General features: G+C 42.8%; 1 protein-coding gene across 2 annotated transcripts in view; it reads left to right on the plus strand.

Annotated features, from left to right (window-relative positions):
* LOC106561177 (semaphorin-4B) overlaps positions 1–23,559 on the plus strand; it is a 99,181-nt gene that overhangs the window by 1,158 nt on the left and 74,464 nt on the right. Inside the window, exon 1 of one of the 2 annotated variants that reach the window (XM_014124849.2) lies at positions 7,584–7,829. The exons of the other annotated variant lie outside the window; for it this stretch is intronic. The gene's annotated coding sequence lies outside the window, so the exon portion shown is untranslated. Of the gene's footprint in view, positions 1–7,583; positions 7,830–23,559 lie in introns of those variants that run through there. 2 annotated transcript variants of the gene reach the window in all.

Here is a 23,559-nt window from a genome sequence, read left to right on the forward strand (position 1 = left end):
ACTTATTCTCTTACTATGTTGCTTGACATTCAGGCCACTATATTGGTACTGTTTTAACAATTTGGAAATTATTTTCTCAGATTTTCCGATCATCCATTTCTATAAACCCTAAAACCAAACACAAAAAGGTGTGAATATTGGGGGATCCTTTGTGCAGAGAGGATCTCCTGTAGAGAACAATCCCCTGCTTTGATTGGTCAGGTAACATCATGTGGGTTGTTGGGGGGTCATCCTATGATTTCTTCATGGGAGAGGTCATGTTTACAGTGAAGGTAATTGGCTCCTTGAGCCGTACCATACATAGCATCCAGCCTGCATACAGCAATGCGCTTCAGGGAGCAGGCTGTACTCTGCATGCGTGACATACTGTAGAGAGCTGAAATTAAATTCAAGCTTTCCTTTTGTCATTTTGACCTTCATTTTTATTGCCTGATGGACAAAGTGACGTTAACAGAGAGTGGGCCAATGAAGAGCTCATTAATGTGTTATTTTAGCCAAATGATCGTCCCCTGGGAGTGGTCTCACCCGGACAGAGCCTTGAATCTCTTTACTCAAAAATCTCCACCCCTTTGCAGAGGTGACACTATTGATCTGTGGGTTTAAAAAATGCTGATCTTACACCACCAGTATGATCTCTTCCAAGGAGGTGATTCTGTAAATGAAGGGCTTTGCTCATTGCACTTGTTAGCTGAATATAGCAACATGACAGCAGGTGTTTTTTGTGTGAAACCATAAATAGTCTTGTTATGGAAATGCTTTCCAATTAAGAGAGTAGCAAGGGAAGACCTGTCTGTCTCTGAGATGTGGTGGATTACTCTATACGACAGTTTACACATACTCATACCTTAGTCACGGAGAAAGCCTGGTGTCACAGGGGTTGCACAGACAGTTGACTTCCGATGGTATAGTATCTTACTACTATAGCCTACAACTCAAGGTTGTGGGTTGGATATTATAGAGAGCAGCCCTTTTATGTTGAGGTTATGTCTTTATTGTAAAAATGTTATAAAGCATATTCATGTATATGGTATTGTATGTGGTCACTAGTATAACATTTATAAAGTTAATATGTCTGACTTTTAAACAGTAGTTGAATTGGCTTCTCAGGCCCATTATTTCAAGGCAGAATCGAATGACTATTTTACAAGCTGAACTCCAGAAGCAGAATCAATATGCTGTACTTCATTCTTTACAAAGCCTTTATAGGACTATTTCACATTCTTTTTGCTTCAGACTACACATCAGTCTGTTGTGCTGAATAGAAGCTGTTAGTCATTTATTTTCATTAGTCAGAGTTAATTAGTGCTTTATTTCAGCCCCCCAGAGGCCTGCCTTGTATTAGAGACTTCCGTTTTCTATGAAGCAGCTGGGTTCCTGGATTCACCAGACCTTCTTATAAGTGCTGACCTCCCCTGCTCCCCAGAAGCTCCTCACTGGCCCCCACCCACCTCAGAGTAGAGCACCTCAGCAGTCCCACATAACCTACCGCCAGGGAAAGGTTTGTACTGGTTTTAAGTATTTCAAATGAGAAAACCTTTCTGCTGAGTTAGAGTCAACACTCCTTTTAAATGTTTTTTTTTTTTTTTTCAAAATAGCATTTCAGACCAATTTATTTTTGTCCTTAGTCAAGTCATATGATCAGGTAACACCCCTGGCCCTAATAATAACTACTGTGGTACAGTATCAGATCACTGGCCAGGAGAGAGCAGAGCGATTTGCTTAATTAATTTCTCTGTATTGGAGTGAGGAGGACATGCGATTTTGTTGCATACCATTAGAGGGATTATAGTTGCGGAGATATGAAAGGGAGCCACTGCTGTCTTTGATATGGACATGGAGGGCCACCTGAGGAGCACAGGAGTTTTTCTCTCCCCAATACCCCATCTGAATATTGAACAGGTGCTTGTTCTAGTGAAGCAGAACATAGATTCTCAATACTGACGAAGAGAAATGCGGAAAGTGTTTCACTACCAACTCGATTAACTGTTTGTTATTCGTAACTATTCAATATTTCACAGCAGCGATTAAGTCACAAATGTAGATGCTCTATATACGATAAAACAGAGAGCGGGAAAGAATGCTTGAGAGAGATGGATGATGCACACAGCTGATACAGTGACCAGATGACAGACAGGGCTGGAGACAGAGAGGGATGTTGTTAGACTGATGAGTAATGGGAGTGACATAATGTATCTTGAGACAGAGTAGCATGCATGGAATCAGCATTCAAATGAAAGGACATGTCATGTAGTGAGTCACACAGATGATCATAAAGCTTCTCTCACAGCACATCCTGGGATGGAGCGGTGGGATTGCCAACCTGCTAGAGGGCATGCATCGTGGTCCACACTACACCTGTCCTTAGGAGATACAGTGGCGTTTTTGGTGGTGGAATAAGGCTTCTGGTCAGGGAATTACTGTTTTATAATGCTAGATTATAATCATGGTGTTGGGTAGATGGAGGATTTGTCTTCAATGGCTTGTGACAGGCTATGCCATGCCACCATACTGATGTTATTAGGTTGATACTGTACAGCTCATCAGAGTGAAATTCCAAAATAGCTCAAGGTTACATTTCATCATCCATAGCAGAAACAGGCCATACATTACCCTTCACCTAGCCCTGTGACATCATCAGCCATCTGAGAAGTACATGGCTGTTTATGCCACTCTAATGTGACTGGCTACAGCTCTCAGGTTAAGATGACTCATTCATCCCCACTATTGTGATACAGTGCCACTCCTGTCTGTACTTTTCCAGAGAACAAAAATATCTCTGTTCACAGTAATAACGCTGACCTGTGAGAAGAATGGCTTAGGTTCAGTTCTAATTTTCAAATACACTTGTGTTAAAATCATGTTCTGTTTTTAACATGCGCTAATTCAGTCTAAAGTATTCAACACTTTGTTTGTTGGTATAGAGCGAATAAAGGCAAACCATCACTCATTTCAATGTGCCGGTGACAAGTTCAGATGTGATCTAAAGGACAGTTTTGTCATAAAGTTTTAACCTGAGAACAGAAAGTGTGTGAGTAGAGACCTTGGGTTCATAGTATCTGTATCATGACAGATATATCATTTAATAACGTTATGTATTTCTGTATGGTTTTCTTTTCTGAAATGATACTGAGGGGAGGTAAAGTGGTGCCATGTTATTGAGGCTGGAGTATTTGTCGTTGTCTACAGAGGTTAGAATCACTGAGTTAGGGTGGCTCTCTTCTCAAATCAAATTTGATTAATCACATGCGCCAAATACAACAGGTGTAGAACTTACAGTGAAATGCTTACTTACAAGCCCCTAACCAACAATGCAGTTTAACAAATACGAATAGGAATAAGAAATAAAAGGAACAAGCAATTAAAGAGCAGCAGTAAAATAACAATAGCGAGACTATATACAGGGGGTACCGGTACAGAGTCAATGTACATGGGCACCGGTTAGTCGAGGTAATTGAGGTAATATGTACATGTAGGTAGAGTTATTAAAGTGACTGTGCATAGATAATAACAGAGAGTAGCAGCGGTGTAAAAATGGGGGGGAGCAATGCAACTAGTATGGGTAGCTATTTGATTAGATGTTCAGGAGTCTTATGGCTTGAGGGTAGAAGCTGTTTAGAAGCCTTATGGACCTAGACTTGGCACTCCGATACCGCTTTCCTTGTGTTAGCAGAGAGAACAGTCTGTGTCACGTCCTGACCAGTATAAGGGTTATTTGTTATTGTAGTTTGGTCAGGACGTGGCAGAGGGTATTTTGTTTATGTGTTTCGAGGTGATGGTTTATGTAGTAGGGTGTTAGATTTATTATTTCCGGGTTTTGGTTTATGTTCTATGTTTTGTATTTCTATGTTCTTTTCTGGTTTGTGGTATTTCTATGTGTAGGTTAATGGGGGGTTGGACTCTCAATTGGAGGCAGGTGCTTTCTCGTTGCCTCTGATTGAGAGTCCTATATATGGGTAATTGTTTGGTGTAGTGTTGTGGGAGATTGTTTCTTGTTTTGCCTGTGTGAGCGTGACAAGACTGTTTTGTTGTTCGTGCGTTCTTCATTTTGTTATTTTGGTGTTATTTTTATTTAAAATAAATAACAAGATGAGCATCCACATTCCTGCTGCGTTTTGGTCCTCTATCCCCGACGACAACCGTTACACTATGACTTGGGTGGCTGGAGTCGGACAGTTTTTAGGGCCTTCCTCTGACACTGTCTGGTATAGAGGTCCTAGATGGCAGGAAGCTTGGCCCCAGTGATGTACTGGACCGTACGCACTACTCTCTGTAGTGCCTTGCGGTCGGAGGCCAGGCAGTGATGCCACCAGTCAGGATGCTCTCGATGGTGCAGCTGTAGAACCTTTTGAGGATCTGAGGACTCATGCCAAATCTTTTCAGTCTCCTGAGGGGGAATAGGTTTTGTCGTGCCCTCTTCACGACTGTCTTGGTGTACTTAGACCATGTTAGTTTGTTGGTGATGTGGACACCAAGGAACTTGAATCTCTCAACTTGCTCCACTACAGCCCCGTCGATGAGAATGGAGGTGTGCTCGGTCCTCTTTTACCTGTAGTCCACAATCATCTCCTTTGTCTTGATCACGTTGAGGGAGAGGTTGTTGTCCTGGCACCACACGGCCAGGTCTCTGACCTCCTCCCTATAGGCTGTCTGGTTGTTGTCGGTGATCAGGCCTACCACTGCTGTGTCATCTGCAAACTTTATGATGGTGTTGGAGTTGTGCCTGGCCGTCCAGTCATGAGTGAACAGGGAGTACAGGAGGGGACTGAGCACGCACCCTGAGGGGCTCCAGTGTTGAGGATCAGCCTGGCAGATGTGTTGTTACCTACCCTTACCACCTGGGGGCGGCCCGTCAGGAAGTCCGGGATCCAGTCAGGAAGTCCAGGACCCAGTTGCAGAGGGAGGTGTTTAGTCCCAAGGTCCTTAGCTTATTGATGAGCTTTGAGGGCACTATGGTGTTGAACACTGAGCTGTAGTCAATGAATAGCATTCTCACACAGGTGTTCCTTTTGTCCAGGTGGGAAAGAGCAGTGTGGAGTTCTGGATCCACATTCATTTTAAAGAAGCATTCCATAAAATTCGTTGCTGCTAATTGTTGAAAATGGTATAATCATTACACATGCAGTGCACACCAGACCACGACCTTCTAAATTCCACACCATGATGATGCTGTGTGTCTGCTGAAGGCAAGGTGAGATGGAGGGACAGAGAGAGAGGTTTCTACACAGCTGTCTGTAACAGGTTCACGCCACATCAATCACAAATGTTTCTCCAGATAGAAATATCAGTGTTTTGTAACATTGGAGGAGCAAAGAGTGCAGATGTTTATATTGTTTGCTTGGAGATGAAACCTAAACATTATCCTGAGGATAATGTGGTCTTTAATATCATCAAATAATCCCTGAGCACAGAGGTAACATTGAGCAGCTAGCCTATATCTCTTGTCTTATTGGTCCTGTCAGCCGCACTAGTGAAATAGAGACCTGTTATCTGGTGTTTTCTCATTAGGCTAATATGTGTAACACAGACTTTTATCATTGTGCTGTAATTTGTACACTGTTTGTAATTCATTTGTACAAAGTGACCTGTCAGCATTTCCTCTTGGTGTGAGATGCACAGAAAATATGAATATATCTTATGCCTTCTATTTCACAGGTACCGTTATGTGAAATTAGTCTTTTGGTTAGCCTATCTGCATTCCCTCCATACAGTAGCATATGTAGACTGGAACGACTCCAGATGGAGTCCAGCGAGATCTGGTCAAATCTATTAATGGGATCCCAGACAACAGAAAGAGCCCTCATGATCACCTCTGTCTCCATTTGTTTAACTAGTTTGATCCATGTTTAGACGTCTGCCGGCCTCGGTGAGGGGTTCCTTCTGAGACGTCTGGTATAGGCAAGGACAGGTGGTCTAACTCAACTATAGAGGTACACTGTCTGGCTTCAGAATGTGCTGCAGTGTAGACAGTCTTTTATAGTACAGGACTGACAGACTGAACGTGTAACAACCAGCCGGTGTCCAGTGTCTGTAAATAAGACGGCTGTAGGCTAGCCTTGCCATAGTAGTCCTAGTAGTTGTCATGTGACCATCATGGAATCTCAACCCCATACCTTCTCACCGAGATGCCCAGAACTGCCATTCCCATTCCTGACACCTCTAAACCTAGCATTCTGTCTGCCTCCTTAGCACTGCAGCCCAAAGTACATTAGCACCCACTAGTTTAGAAAAAGGAGTCCCCCTCTCAACAGCCTGCTGTCTTACACTTCACTGTGTTCACATGGATGGCTTTTTATAGTTTCAAAAGTTATTTTACACATCAGAGACTATCCAAAAAAAGAAAGAAAAGTACACTAAGTGTGAAATTGGACTGCTTCCATTCCGTTTGCATTAAATGCACCTGTTTTCCACTAGGCGCTCGTGGTTGTTTTGGTTGATAAAGGAAGAAAGCATGTGATGGCTGAGTGATATGATTTGTCAATTTTCAATTCCATTTCAGCATTCTCTGAGGCACTCACGCAGGAATAACAGCATTCACTAATGCTATTCAACTGAGCGCTAACTCCAGGCTGTGTCTATTTAACATGGCCAGTATGTGGTTGCACTAGAAGACAGTGGCCCCTTTTCAGCGGATTAAATGGTCTCTTAGTTCTAAATTAAATTCCCACCGAGACTTGTTAGCGTCACCAGTTCTGTGGAACTCAGTGTCATGGCCTGAAAGCTTGTCCTTGGCAGTGGGTTGTGTATTATTTTAGTAGGACTTCGTGACACCATCCTGTCAGGGCTAGCCTCATACACTGCTTCCTATGATTCATATATAGAATACACTCAAGTGGTTCCTCTTAACCAGTTCACTTCTTCCAATTAATACTCTGATACTCTAAACAAGTTGGGCAAGAGAAGCCTAGATTTCCCACAGAATTTTTGAGATATGATCAACAGTATTTTTTTTATGGATGTAACCTTAACCCACCAATATCATTCACGGACTTAATAATAGGCCTACTTTTGTGTGAAATGTTTAACTGTCAGGGGACTTCACACTATATAGCTTAGTCAAATGAGTTTTTATATATTTTTTTATTTAACTAGGGAAGTCAGTTAAGAACAAATTCTTATTTACAATGACGGTCTACACCGGCAAAACCCAGACGACGCTGGGCCAATCGTGCACCGCCCTATGGGATTCCCAATCACGCCCATTTGTGATGCAGCCTGGAATCGAACCAGGGTGTCTGTAGTGACACATTAAGTACTGAGATGCAGTGCCTTAGACCGCTGCGCCACTCAGGAGCAGTTACATAGATACGTATATGAAGAAAGTCAAATACAAAGGGACTTTTTGATTGAATTAAACAGGTGTAGGTTTTTCTTCTTCAACCCACTTCTTAATGGTTCCATTGTTTAGAGTGGTAATTCTAGTTAAGCCTGGTTCATACATCAGATAGTTTGATTTCTGGTTCTAAGAGAAGACCATTCTGTGGGTGTATCCTGTCCTCTCTTTCTTCTCCTACTTCTGTAGAAGCAGTATATCAGAGCCCCTGCTCCCTCCCTCTCTGGCAGCAGTGTGGGAGGGGAGGGACTATAGTGGAGAGTGGCCAGAGAGGCAGGCTGTACTATGACAGCATGTCAGACTGTTAGAGAGAGAGCAGACAGACACAGAGCAGGCAGCAGGAGCCCTTTAACTACTGCTACTCTAACTGCTCTACATGGATAATCTACTGGCTGTTCTATTACCCATTCCCTGAAGGGCATTTCTCTCTGAGTCACCCTAAAAGGAACCTTTTCTTAATCTGAAGACCATTTTGGTACAGAGCTGTGCAGGAAAGAGAGTAAGTACAACCCACTACTACAGAGGCAGCCCTGTATTCATTAAGAGTGCAGAGCGTTGCCTCAGTTAATCATTGATGTGTCTCCTGGGGTTTTGGTTACCTTGTGAAATGGACACTGCTGTCATTCTCCTGCCTCTCTCTGCATTATGGGCTATTTTATCTCTCGCTCTCTCTCTAAGTACAGAGGGCTAAAGTGGGTGTGTGCTGCTGACATGAGACAGCCTCTCCCCAGTATTTTTTTAATAATAAGGGGATAGCAGAGCAGAGCTGCTTCTTCTTCCACCTCTTCTTTGTATTCGTATTCATATTCGTAGTAGGTAGCTAAAGGCTTGGGTGTGTTTATCCTAGGTCTTCCTGCCTAAAGAGTTGTTGGTGTTGAACTATTTTTTTATTAGTATACTGTAATGTGTGTGTGTGTGTGTGTGTGTGTGTGTGTGTGTATATATATATATATATATATATATATTTAAGTACAGCTATTTACCTGGGTGTGTTCACATTTAAAGGCCTGTTAGACTGTGCATGAGCGTCCATAGTAAGGCAGTGGTTTTTCTAGTGGAGCTGACGGCTCAGTCTCTCCAGCACAGAGAGCGTGTGACGGGGAATGGGGCCTCTCTCTACAGATAGGAGTGAGCGAATGTGGCAGGCAGTGCACTCACATCCTCTACCAGCACGGGAACTTCCTGTGAACTCTGTGGCATGTGGTAAAGTTGGTTTTGTTAATGAAGGGAAAGAACAAACATAAAAAACAACATCAGATCTCATTTGAGAGTGTGTTGGCGTGATTATGCCTCCCTTAGTGGTTGAGAGCTGTGCAGCAGGACTGTTGTTGGGGTTGTGATGTGATGCCAGTCAGTGGTTTTTGCTGTGGGTCTTGCAGGGCATCTTCAGGCCAGAGGCTGCAGGTGTTACTGTGTGAAACTCAAACCTCCCACCCTCACTCTGCTGGCAGCATAGCCGTGACATAATGCCTGCCAATGTGTTAGGTGTGTTCATTATTACAGAAATTGAAACTGAATCTATTCTATGAAGATGATTAACAAGCCAACCTTTGTTACACTGTGTGCCTTTCTTTGGAGAGGGAGGCTTTATCTTACTAGTGCACACTGGTCAGTGCCTACTTTTTTGTTACGATAGGGTGTCCACATCAACCTATTCGGCACTACATAGCCTAGATACAGTATCACTGGAGTGCAATATGAACCACTATGGAATGTGAAGTATCTCTCAAAGGCCAGTTCATTTTAGCCTGAGGGTGTAGTCCAGTTATGTGACTCGACAGCTGGACATGTGATAGCCGTCACAAACATGGACATGCTATAGGAGACAAAACAAAAACAGCAACTGTAGAACTACAGTAGAGATATTCAATATTTTTACAACAAACAGTCAAAGGGGGTTCCTATCAGAATGAGAGGACAGGACAATTAATATATTCTTCAAACAGAGTGAATTCTGTTTCCTAGTTCATTTGGAAATGTGTCGATTTCCATGTCTGATGCGCATTTGTGAGGAGAAGAAAAGCCTGCCTGTGCTGATGACCTTGTCCCGGTGTTTTCTTTTGGTCTGATCCGTAAAGACAACAGCTGGCAACAGCATTCTGGGTACAAAAGCCTTGACAATGAACTGCCTGTATGACGCTGTCACAAAGAGTTTGGCTTGTTGGTAAAGGACGGTGCCTGTTATATCAATAACTCAAATCCACACTCTAGCTACTCACTTCTAGCATCCCATTGGGAGATTGACATCTCATTGGGGCACATATTCTATATACTGTTAATGGATGGAGTCTATACCCTTAGATATGAACTGTAGTCTAAATGTAGGTTTCTATAGTGGTATTCTCAATGCCAAAAGTAAAGATTAAATATCTAGTTTGGATATTGTGCTTTGACAATAACGGTAATTGATCATGTAAGGCCTAAAGTCAATATTATTTCATGGCTGTTTTTAGCTACAACCACTACATCCAGATTACCCAGCTCTCCCTCTGCACAGTGGAAGGCCTTTCTTGATTTGCTGTTCCAGCAGCTGAGAGGGGCACAAAGCAAAGAAAGAAAAGCAGTGCTTCTGTGCACTGAAGCTTCACAATGTGATCGCAATGGACAACCTGTTACAGATTAGTGATTGGGCTCAGAGAAAAGAAGAAATATATCACACTGTAGTGTCTTTGCACAGCACAACTCTCCCTGGCCCCGCTCTAGCACAACTCTCCCTGGCCCCGCTCTAGCACAGCCCTCCCTGGCCCCACTCTAGCAGAGCCCTCCCTGGCCCCGCTCTAGCACAGCCCTCCCTGGCCCCGCTCTAGCACAACTCTCCCTGGCCCCGCTCTAGCACATGCTTCCAATCACACTCATCATAATCCCAGGGGTCTTTTCTCAGCATTAATCTGATTCCTCTTCATCTGTTGTCTTAGGCACAGTGACTCAGTACCTGTCAGTTTGTGTGTGTTCGTGTGTGCATGTCTACGCACTTGCTTGTACGTGTGTGTGTGAAATGGATCATGCAATTCGTTCTGGTAGTAAAAATGAGGAATGTAAATAAACTTCAAACCTCACTCAACCCATCAGCTTAGTTTACTGAGGAACCATATTAAGTAATGTGAGTGATCTGAAACACTGTCTCTCTGAGGACCCATCCACCATTATTAAATTTGACAGTTGAGCCGTCGTTCTTATTCAGAGTGACTTACAGGAGCAATTAGGGTTAAGTGCCTTGCTCAAGGGCACATGGACAAATGTTTCACCTAGTCGACTTGGGGATTCGAACCAACGGCCTTTCGGGTTACTGGCCTAGCACTCTTAACTGCTAGGCTACCTGCCTACCTATTATGGTGACTGACTGATACTGGATGTTTGTCAACCCCAGCTGGGACTGAGGTGCTATAATAAGGGTCTTAATGTGAGAGAGCTGTTCAGTTCTGCTGTGGTGTTGGTGGATGGATTGCATGAGTGAGAGAGGGGTTAATAGCAGGAAGAGGGGGATGGGATGTGGCGTGGCCAGCCACTTGTAACCTGAAGGTTAAACATGGGCCTTCAGGGAGTGCTATTGCTGTGTACTTACTGATGGGAACTCTGCAAACAGGCATTCAGGGAGCTCAGCTAGCAGTCGAGTGTTGTCCCAGTCCAGAGCAGTCCAGTCACCGTGGCAAGATTTGGGAAATGGCTGTGGACATGGATCCTAGGCAGAACCCTGTGTTTGCTTGGCTGTCTCAGAGAGCCTCAGATCTGTCTCTTAACCCCTTTGAGACGTGCACAGAAACACGCCACATGTGTACTGTGAAGTGCCTCAGGCTTATTTTAACTGTAACGTTACACAGGCCCTTGGAATAGTTTTGAGAAGACATTTGGAATATGTTTACACGTGGGTCAGCGTTTCTCATGTGTCCGTGTGAGAATGGCAAAATTGTCTTCAGGGCGCACTGTCCGTCACCCTCGGGTTCACATCGGTTCTTCTTGCATGTCCATGTTTCAAGCATTATACTGTTGTATTTTAAACAGTAGTGAGCTGGGGAATGTGAGTTTCTGTACCTCTCTAACTAATGCTCGACCTGGAGGGGAGCTAAATGTGTGACCTGCATACTCCAAACGTGTCTATATGAAGTGTTTGTCACTTGTGTTGGTATGCCCCTCTCTGATGCCAGTGTGAGAGCTCCTGTATGTGATGATTGGAATCATCCTTGGCCAATAGGAGCCTCCCCCTCCCCCGCTGCAGTGATTGGATCATGACCTCCCAGCATTCCAGGTTGTGCTCTTTATGCAACTAATGGCGCTGCTGACCCTCCCAGACATTCCAGCTGCAGACCACTGATCAAATTAGGCTTTTAATTGCTTTTCTACTATAAACAAGTTTTTTGTGATAATATGTTCTTTATCAATTATCCAATTATGTGAAGGCCAACTGAACATTTAGCCTATGCCTAGCTGAGAAGTCACATGCTCATTACTGTGTTGTTGGATGATTCTGTCCTCCTCTAACCTACCAAGTGTCTAATGGAGAATGTCGGTCACATGTTATCCAGTCAGGAATCCCTGCTGATAGTTAGGAGTGGGAGGCGTGCACAGAGGAGAACAGGGAGGAGAGATGCTGGTATTTAGTCATTGCGTGCGTAGCTGGAATCCACAAACGAAGGAGTGAGTGAAGGTACTATGCTGGCTTTATCCCCCTAGTTCACTTCTCCATGGCTGTGTGCAGTCATGAAAGAAGACCTGCGCTGCTCTCTGCCTCGCTTCACGTCTCGCTGTATGAGCGTGACGCACACCAGAGCTGTAACATTTTACAACCCCTCGCCGAAAGTCAAAGGCTCTGCCAGCTATGCCTTTCTTATGCTAATGCAGACGAGCCCTCACTGTAGTTAGCCTTGTGTTAGGTTAGCATATGACAGCTCATGTCATGACCCACTTAGCAAAACTTTGCACAGAGCAGCACCTCATAAAATATAGGCCTACCGAACTGTTTTACAAACTCCTTTTACAGCGTGATCGTTTAACAACATGATAGCATACTGTACTGTTCTTTTTATCTACACTGCACAGTATGAGGAGTGAGGTGAACTGCATGACTGATAGTAGACAGTGGCAGTCTAAAAGCCACTTATGGAAACACTGTAACCTAGGTAGGCAAGCATTGCAGGTGTTTGAGGTGAGAGACACAGTAGGCACAGTTCAGTCTGAATAATTAATGGTACTGGATCGAATATGTGATATATGAAGAGCCAGGGCAAGACATCCAGGTGGCCTTTTGAAAGATGGCCACCCGGATGAAGACGAAGATCCCGCTCTTATCCCGGTGCTTTCTCGTGGTGTGAGTGACTGCAGGGTTCAGATAACTGTCCTTTCCTCTCTCCACCCTGGCACCTGTCCACTCAACTGTCTGCCTGACTACACAGGTCTGGGCAGCCTGGGAGGGAGACAGTTATAGATTTGCTGCTGATGCTGCCTGGGGTCCAGCAAGGCTTTCAGACATCTGGGGGAATGGAGCTGCTTAACATGCAGGTAGCAGCTCACAGGAAGGAACTAACGCTTTTGATGCATTGATGCTCATTTTCCCCACTGCCGCCAGCATGGTCGGTGGGACAGAGGAACAGAGAGAGGGCTGCTGGTTAATTGGTTCAGGTCATAAAGATATTTTCATGCTGTCTTTCTTCACAGCTCTGCTTTAGTCTGTAAAAGACTGCTCCTCATGCTCCTGAATTAATAAACTAGGAAAAGGGACCTTCTTGTGTTTATTTGGAGGCTGCTGTACTATTTATTGCGATGGGGTTGCCCAAAAGAAAGAGCTACGCTGTGTGTTTGCTTTTTTACTGAACAACAAAGCAGCAGAGCCTTGTTTTTCAAGTTCCAGTTCACCCTTGAGTTGCAGGGTATTTTGGGAGATTACCTTATATGGCTCCTGAAAGATACTTTATGCTCATTGTCTGAATTATGTCTTCTTCAAATGACTGTCTTCCTGCTGTTCCCTCTAATCAGTTGACTCTGGATCCAGGCAAAAAAAGAAAACCTTTGGTTTGTTCAGTCCCAGCTCTAAGGTCAAGCAAGTCGTCTAGTCTACCCAGCTGCATTTAGTCTACCTCATAGATTAACCTACAAAATGTCTCAGATAATAAAATAGGTTATCATTGTTCCAGTTCTGCACATCATCTTTCTTTTGTGTATATTGGAAATTCATGGCTACACACGTTCCTTCTTCATAATTCTAGACTCACTAAAGCAACATCTATCTTGCTCTGCTCATGTCTGGAAAGGAGATTGCATCAGAGGGCTTGACCTGTGGTATGACATGCCCTGACCCCTATGTTGTGAAAGTAGGTGAAGATGTCTGAGGAAATTCTATGTGGGCTTGGCTCTAATATGGTATTGAAGAGGCTCAGCTTTCCTGTAACAGATCATTTCACTGCCATCTCTCCATGACATCAGCTCCCACCTCCATGCCTGCAGCCGCAGGGCCCTGCACAAAGCTGAGCTGTGTGGACGTGTCAGGACTCTGATTGGATCTCACACGCATCATCCACTGCACTCTACGGCTGGGCCCTTCACTGCAAACAAAGGCCACAGGAACTTCAAGGGTCCTTTTGAAGTTCACTTCACTCCGTACTACATTAACCAACAATCCTCTGCAGAGCCAGTGAAAGCAAATTGAAAGCTAACTCCCTAGCAAAAATCTGATATAAAGGTTATCAACTTATGCATTTTAATGCACATTATGCATGTATCTTTGCTCGGTGTCAATGAAAAGGAGAAATTCAATTTATATCCTTTTTCTTAATGACAAAGTTTCATTTGCACTCTACTACTTCAGAGTGCTAGTTATCCGCACCATGCTACATAAGAGATCTGCCTGTATGTACATGCAATCAGCTGCACTGAACAGTGTTATCTGATAGGCTGTCAATCCCCTTATTATGCTTGTCTGGTTAAGTAGAGCGGGCAGTCAGCCTTACTTTAACTCATCTAGCCCAGCACAACTTTTTACTGAGAAATATGAAGAAAACAGATTCAGGGGAAAATGTAATAGAACAAGCCCTCTAATGTGAAGAGGTAGATGATCGTCAATTAGACATAAAATTATACATTTTAGTATTAAAGGTGCAATATGCAAAAATCGCTCTGCCATTTCCTGGTTGCTAAAATCCTAATAGTTCCCCTAATTTCAGTTTGTGACAAAACAAAATCGGAGAGAATCATTGTACCATCTAAACCACTGTGAAATGTCTCAATAAACAAACATTTTCAGCTATTTGAAGCTGGTCTAAAAGACACAAAAACTCAACTTAAAAACAGGAAGCATAGAAATAGCGCACATAGAACCGATCTAACACTTTTTAGACTTGCTTTCAATGAGAATGACAAATCTGTAACTCACATTTCTATGTGCATTTGGTCAGATTTCCTAAAAAGTTACATATTGCAGCTTTAAACAGAAGTTACAGTAGGAGCTGTATTACGCTTTAGTGTTCCATGGCTATCAGGTTGACACTGAGTGACAAGACCGCATCTCCTCCAGATTGCCAACCAGGCTGCCCCCTTTTGGGGTCCCCATTAGCTTTTGCAGAGGCAGCAGCTATTCATCCTGGGGTCCACAAAAACACACAACATGACAAGTAACAAAGCACTAAGACACTTAAACACTAAGACAAGGACAGTCACACACATTCGAAATACAACGACATACAAGCAATACAACAACAAAAAATAATAGAAACAATACAACAACAAAACATGATGTGTGTTAGAGTGTCTAGGTTTATTGGGTGCCACTGAGTGGAATGTACCCTACATATCTGTGTTCTAAAGTATTGATGACATGACTGGGATTCCAATGCCTCGGTGACTCTTTAAGAATAAGTAGCATACTATCGATCACTCCAACTTGAGGTCACTGCACGTGACACTCCACAAAAAAAGGTCTGTCTGGTAGATAAAGACAACCAGGGGGCTTTGGCTGGTTCTTAGTATCATCCCCCACTAATTTCAAGGCTAAGAGAGAAGAAGAGGAACTTGAGCAACCACAGGCATCAGCAAGTCAGCATCTGCTGCTGCTGCTGCCCCAGGATCAGTAGCACTTGATTTACATATCTCTGTAAAACAGATTTTGTGACCCTGATTGGCAAAAGAATATCAGACAGGCAATCTTTTCACTGTAACATGGTTTACAATTCCATCTCAAAATGTTAGGCGAGCATTTTCTCCCATCTGCAGCCCAGAGGACGGCTCTTATCACACAGAACACAGCCTGACTACAAAGGTAGAGCAGAACAGTCTACATGTTAAGGCATCTTCTGCATTCAGTTTGAACTGGGAGACCTATGATATTTATTATTACCGCTGTAATGATCATTGTGACATTTCTGCAGTATGCAGATGTGCTACACGAATGCTCAGATGAAGGTTTACTACAGTACAAGCCAGTGTTGGGGAGTATTGAACTACATGTAGTTCAACTAGTAATATAACTACATTTTGCAGTAGCTTGGTGGTAGTTGAACTAAATTCAAATATTGGTACTGTTTTAAGTATTTAATTACTGTTTTGCGGTGTATCTAACTATTGGAACTACACACTACTTTTTTGCAAAAAGATTAGAAAAATATGGGTGGAGTCAGCAAGTATGTCCTTTTATTTTTGGCATCAAACCTGCCTAATTGTCATTTGAAACATAGTTAGTCTTTAATAGACTAAATTACACATTCTGTTAACACTTGACCCCAGAGACATCTTTTATTGGAATTTTTTTGTCTATGACATTTCAGATTTAGATATGATAATTTTTCACGGAGAAGCTTGGATGTAGTGTACTACCTTTTCAAAGTAAACAATATTTTTCTTACGGGTAGCTTTAGAGTAGCTTAAATTTATTCTAGTGTGAAGTAATTGTTAGTTTGGTAAACTATGAGTAGCTTCCACAACACTGGTACAAACCCTGCATTGAAATATCCATTTCAAATCTTCCCATAGCAAATAAGAGCAGCTTACATACAAACTGGTGCATGGAAGAGGGTGACCACAGACAAGCCTGTAGGATGAACATCATGATCAGAGTCAAATAATGAGCAGATATGAAGTACATCAAAGAGGGAAAACTGTTATCGCCATCAGTTTTGTATATATGTATTTCTTGCTTGCAGCTTTTTTCTCCTGTTTCTGGTACTCTACTGAGGCCACTTGTATGACTGCTTCATATGCATAATCTCCTCAGACATGATCAATACTCAATGTTATCCTCTAGGTCAGTGGTTCCCAGACAGGGGTACTAGGACCCCTGGGGGTACTTGGCCTATCCACAGGGGGTACTCAAAAAGACTCATGAGACCATATGCCTACTGGTAGAATGCACATGAGGGGGTACTCCGGCCAGACCAAAATTCAGGTTGTTGGTACAGTAACCAAAAAAGGTTGGGAACCACTGTTCTAGGTCATATTATGCATAATTCATAAAGAGTTGCATGCCGTTTCTCTGTTCTTCGTACAGTAAGCTGTGTGGAAATGTGTGCAGGGTTTGCTATGAGCTGACCACAAGTACTCTGTCATAGATAGACTCCTGCTCCTGTGTAGACATTCACCGAGACACGGCATTAGTAGGAGATGTGTTGGGCTCAGTGATTGATATTGAGTGAAGGTGATGTGTAGTGCTGCTGACCAGAGCTCAGCATAGAGAAGACATTGGGAAGAGGGAGAGTGATGGGCAAGGGGAGGGTCAGGGTTTTCGGACCTGCTCTCTGAGAAACCCTGGGGTGCAGGCATCTGTCAGTAACAGGCCACGGGTGGAGGGGGAGGGGATGGACGAGGAGAAGGAGCTGTGGGTGTCTATAGGGGCTGTGTCAGTGATGGCAGTGTGTAGGAGCAGAGGCTGAGCCCTTTATCAGCCCTACACAGTGATGGATGGATGGATGGGCTGAGCACACTACCCTGCACTGGCCAGCGCTCAGAGCATCTGTCTAAGCCTCTAAGCTATTGGAATGTGTGCAACCTTTCTCTATGGCCATCCAGAGGGGACAACCACACACCATTGTTTACAGCAGTTCAAGAATTCAGACCATCTTAATCGATTTTTTAAGCAGACTCCAATCTGAATACATTTTCCAGCTGGTTGAACCAAGATGGTGATTTCAAGTAGAGATTCAAATAGAGCACTGGGGTGTGCACCCTTATTCACTTACATTCTAAAATAGCCTAATCTGCTTGTTTCTAGTCTCACATGTTTTTCTATGTGTTATCTTTTCAAAGCCTTTACCTCATAGTTCTCCTAGTCTCAAGGGAGTTTTGCTAAAGAATCGTTTAAATGTTTTTATGTTATCTATGCAGGTTCCATCTGGTGATCAATAACTATTGATTGGTTGAGTGACCATTCAATGACAAATTAAGCAACTGAACGAAATGTTAATGAAAGCACTTAGGCTATGTATTTGTACAACCTGATGCGTCCCTGTGGCTCAGTTGGTAGAGCATGGTGTTTGCAGCGCCAGCATCGTGTGTGCAACGCCAGGGTTGTGGGTTCGATTCCCACGGGAGGGGCCAGTACAAAAAAAAAATGCATGAAATGAAATGTATGCATTCACTACTGTAAGTCGCTCTGGATAAGAGCGTCTGCTAACTGAGTAAAATGTACAAAAAACGTGTATTTGCCAAACCTGATGTGTTAGTCATTTATAAGGCATACATCCACAGTGTACTTTTGAACTAACAATAATAAGCCCTTTCCATTAAAAAAAAACGTATCTACCACATGCAGTCAGAACTAAAGCAAAACAGAAACTAACTAGAGATACAAAGTCCTGCAGATTGTAACAAGCTTATCAGTGCTTAGCGTATCAGGGTCCATATTGCTCCAGTAGTAAATGCACAAAGAAGGATACAGGGAGATAATTCCAAACAATAGGAAACATTTAGAGCAGCAAATGTTTGGACTGCTCTGACCTACTTTCAGCAAGCAGGAATTTTACAGCTCCTCACCTGTGTCTCACAGACGCTTTGACCCCTCAAACCGAGCACGGCTTGATATCTTAAACAGCTCGCTGACAGTGGGCTCCAGAACATTTCTGAAGTAGCACATTTCAGAGTGGACTGTATAGTTAAATGAATTCCTTTCTGTACTGTTTTCCTAATGGAAATCCATAGAGTATCCAACATTTGTATTTTCTGGTATTTTTCTTTCATATGCTCAAATATGTGACATTCAAGCTCACTCAAATGGTCTAGGAGGTTTGAGAGCCTGTCATGGCCTGCCAGGCTGGTGTGACTGATCATATGAGGGTCTCCTTTAGGCTGTAATGAAGACAGCAGCCCCCCTGTGAGTCATCCTGCAGGCCCCCTGTCTGTATGTGTCATGGAAAAGACTGCATATCCCACTGTCAGGGCTGCATGTGCATCTCATTACTGGGTGTCCACATAATTAGCTGGCCAGGCTCTGTCCCCATTCAGCACACACAAAACCCTGCTCCAAGGGCAAATCAATAGTAGAGTGAGAGGGGAGAGAAGGGAGGACTGGCCTGGGTTTAGCATATACCCACCCCAGCATACAGTACTGTATCTCCTGATTGTCCCAGCAGTACGTGTGCAACACATTTGGGATGATAATTGCTCTGACTGCATGTAGAACAGCTCTGTGAGTGCTGTGAGCCAGGAGGCTCAACAGATCCTCTCTGATGGAAGTGTTATGACTTCTCTAACGGCTGTTGATAAGGATGTACAGTGGGTATTCACCCCTTTGATTTTTTCACATTTTGTTGCGTCACACAGTGGGTTCGAAAGAGATAGAATTTTGATTTGGTGTCATTGGTCTACACAATATACTCCATATTGTCAAAGTGCAAAGAAAATTATATATTTTTTTACAGAATAATTCCAATAAAATAACAAAAATATAGTTGTTGCACAAGTATTCAGCACTTTTGTTTAAGCAAGCCTAAAATAGTTCAGGAGTAAAATTTGGCTTAACAAATTTCATAATAAGTTACATGGTCTCCTTCTGTGTGAAATAGTGGTTGACATGATTTTTTAATGACTAACCCTTCCTCTGTCCACAATACATACAACATCTGTAAGGGCCCTCAGTCAACTATTGAATTTCAAGCACAGATTCAACTACAAAGACCAGGGAGCTTTTCGAAAGCCTCATGGAGAAGGGTAGGGATTGTAGATTGGTAACAATAACAAATCAGACATTGAATATCTCGTTAAGCATGGTCAAGTTAATAATTCTGCTGTGGATGATGTATTAAATCACCTAGACACATCAAAGATGCAGTCGTCGTTCTGAGCTGAGCTGCAGGACAGGAAGGAAATTGCTCAGGGATGTCACCATGAGGCCATTGGGGATTTAAAACAGCTGCAGAGTTCAATGGCTGTGATGGGAGAAAACTGAGGATGAATCAACAACGTTGTAGTGACTCCACAATAATGACCTAAATGACAGCGTGAAAAGAAGAATAGAAGTATACAGAATCAAAATACTCCAAAACATTCATCCTGTATGTAACAAGGCACTAAAGCAGGGGTTCTTACACTTTTTCAGCCTGCGACCCAAATGAGAAATTCTGTTTTCCTGGGACCCAAGCTTAGGAAAATATGCAACTATACATAAATATTGGTACATCTCATTGCCCTTATGCCTAAAACAAATGAAATAAAATATATATTAATGTTTATTTTCCCCCATTAAAAACACTCTCTTACATATCGGTCTAGGTTGGAACTGTTGCTGTTAAAATACAATAAATAATTTTCATTTTGAACTGGAATAAGCTGATTGATCACATCACACAGACGAATAACAGAACACACACACACAGGCTTTTTGATAGTGCAACCCTAAGTATCAGTACAGATGAAAAATGATCAGGACCACTGTAGAAAGTTTAGGTTGGAACTGTTGCTGTTAAAATACAATACATATTTTTTATTTTGAACTGGAATAAACTGATTGATCACATCACACAGATGTAGACCAGAAAACACACACCCACACACAGTCCTAATGAGAGCATGTCTATTCTGGGCTCCGTTGACAGTACAACACTGAGGTCATGCTCAGCCTTAACTGTTTCTGTACTGTTTTTTAAGTATGTCAGAGTTGAGAACTTTGACTCGCATAGATATGTGGTGCCAAACTGGACCAGAACATCTACTGCTTTCTCAGTTAGGCAGGAGACCGCTTCCTGCTGTAGACGAACAACCCAGAACTGTGTGAGTGTGTTTGCCTCAAAAAGCATCTTGCTTCAATCAGTTTATTCCATTTAAGAATAAAATATATTATTGTATTTTAACAGCAACAGTTCCAACCTAGACCACTTTTCAACAATAATTTCTACAGTAAGATGTACAGTAGGCCTGATCATTTTTCAACTTCATTTGTACAGTCGTGGCCAAAAGTTTTGAGAAAGACACAAATATTAATTTTCACAAAGTCTGCTGTCTCATTTTGTATGATGGCAATTTGCATATACTCCAGAATGTTATGAAGAGTGATCAGATGAATTGCAATTAATTGCAAAGTCCCTCTTTGCGATGCAAATGAATTGAATCCCCAAAAAACATTTCCACTGCATTTCAGCCCTGCCACAAAAGGACCAGCTGACATCATGTCAGTGATTCTCTCGTTAACACAGGTGTGAGTGTTGACAAGTACAAGGCTGGAGATCACTCTGTCAGGCTGACTGAGTTCAAAAAACAGACTGGAAGCTTCAAAAGGAGGGTGGTGCTTGGAATCATTGTTCTTCATCCGTCAACCATGGTTACCTGCAAGGAAACACATGCCGTCACCATTACTTTGCACAAAATGGACTTCACAGGCAAGGATATTGCTGCCAGTAAGATTGCACCTAAATCAACCATTTATCGGATCATCAAGAACTTCAAGGAGAGCGGTTCAATTGTTGTGAAGAAGGCTTCAGGGCACCCAAGAAAGTCCAGCAAGCGCCAGGACCGTCTCCTAAAGTTGATTCAGCTGCGGGATCGGGGCACCAGCAGTACAGAGCTTGCTCAGGAATGGCAGCAGGCAGGTGTGAGTGCATCTGCACGCACAGTGAGGCGAAGACTTTTGGAGGATGGCCTGGTGTCAAGAAGGGCAGCAAAGAAGCCACTTCTCTCCGGGAAAAACATCAGGGATAGACTGATATTCTGCAAAAGGTACAGGGATTGGACTGCTGAGGACTGGGGCAAAGTCATTTTCTCTGATGAATCCCCTTTCCGATTGTTTGGGGCATCCAGAAAAAAGCTTGTCCAGAGAAGACAAGGTGAGCGCTACCATCAGTCCTGTGTCATGCCAACAGTAAAGCATCCTGAGAACATTATGTGTGGGGTTGCTTCTCAGCCAAGGGAGTGGGCTCACTCACAATTTTGCCTAAGAACACAACCATGAATAAAGAATGGTACCAACACATCCTCCGAGAGCAACTTCTCCCAACCATCCAGGAACAGTTTGGTGACAAACAATGCATTTTCCAGCATGATGGAGCACCTTGCCATAAGGCAAAAGTGATAACTAAGTGGCTCGGGGAACAAAACATTGATATTTTGGGTCCATGGCCAGGAAACTCCCCAGGCCTTAATCCCATTGAGAACTTGTGGTCAATCTTCAAGAGGCAGGTGGACAAACAAAATCACACAAATTCTGACAAACTCCAAGCGTTGATTATGCAAGAATGGGCTGCCATCAGTCAGAATGTGGCCCAGAAGTTAATTGACAGCATGTCAGGGCGGATTGCAGAGGTCTTGAAAAAGAAGGGTCAACACTACAAATATTGACTTTTTGCATCAACTTCATGTAATTGTCAATTAAAGCCTTTGACACTTATGAAATGCTTGTAATTATACTTCAGTGTTCCATAGTAACATCTGACAAAAATATCTAAAGACACTGAAGCAGCAAACTTTGTGGAAATTAATATTTGTGTCATTCCCAAAACCTTTGGCCATGACTGTACTGTTACTAAGGTTGCACTATCAGTAGCTAACTTGCTTTGGCGAATGATAGCTATAAGCTGTGTACAAGGCCAGTGGATTGTTTGAAAGAGAAACTCACATCTACTACTATGAGAGTTAGTTAGTACTCCCTTATTTATGCCTATCGTCACCTGTTATAAAATGACAACAATGCCTTGCTAGCTGACTTACTTTTCCACTGTCGGAGCACTGTTTCCTGAAGCATTCTGCCATGTTCTGAAAGAACTCCCTGGATTTACCATCATGCTGTGGATGTTTGGTCAGGACCTGTCGTTTCATTACTAAGCACTTCCCCGCACAAAACATATTGTGGGCGCTCCTCGTTATAAGTTTCTATGAAAGAGAAATTCGTCGCTGTATATGCGTTTCATGACAATTGAGCTCAGTCAGAACTTGTGGCTAGCATGAATCCATTTGATGACAGCGGTGAGTGATGGCGAGTGGGAATGACAAGTCAGTGGCTGACAGTGCATCATCTGCTGCTGAATGACAGCGCTGCATCGCGTGTGTCGCGGAGTGTCTTCAAGAAAAAAGATCTGGTAAACAGCGAAGCACATGGGCATCTCCCTTTCACACTCACGCACCTGCCAAACTGAGCAGAGACCGCTGCTAAGCAGACAGCACACTTGGCCAAATCAATTCCAGTAATGAATGAAATAATTATACATTTACTCTGACATATCACGACCCACCATTAACAGGTCCGCGTCGGTCGTGACCCATACTTTAAGAAAGGCTGCACTAAAGTAATAGTGACAAAAAACATGGCAAAGGAATACACTTTTTGGCCTAAATGCAAACCTTATGTTTGGGGCAAATCCAACACAACACATCACTAAGTAAATGCCTCCTTACTTTCAAGCATGGGGGTGGTTGCATCATGGTTTGGGTATACTTCACATCGGCAAAGACTGGAGTTTTTCAGGATAAAAAGAAACGGGATGAAGCTAAGCACAGGCAAAATCCTAGAGGAAAACCTGCTTCAGTCTGCTTTACACAAGACACTGGGAGACTAATTAACCTTTCAGCATGACAGTAAATCAAATCAAATTGTATTTGTCACATGCTTCGTAAACAACAGGTGTAGACTAACAGTGAAATGCTTACTTATGAGCCCTTCCCAATGATGCAAAAAAATAAAAAGAGAAATAGAAAAAATATATAAATATAAAAACACAACGAATAAATAGAGAAATAACAACAAAAGTTATAAATACACAATGAGTAACGATAACTTGACTAACGATAACTTGACTATATACACTGGTTACCAGTACCGAGTCGATGTGCAG

This window comes from Salmo salar, chromosome ssa10, assembly GCF_905237065.1.
Source record: "Salmo salar chromosome ssa10, Ssal_v3.1, whole genome shotgun sequence".
Classification (NCBI taxonomy): Eukaryota; Metazoa; Chordata; class Actinopteri; order Salmoniformes; family Salmonidae; genus Salmo; species Salmo salar.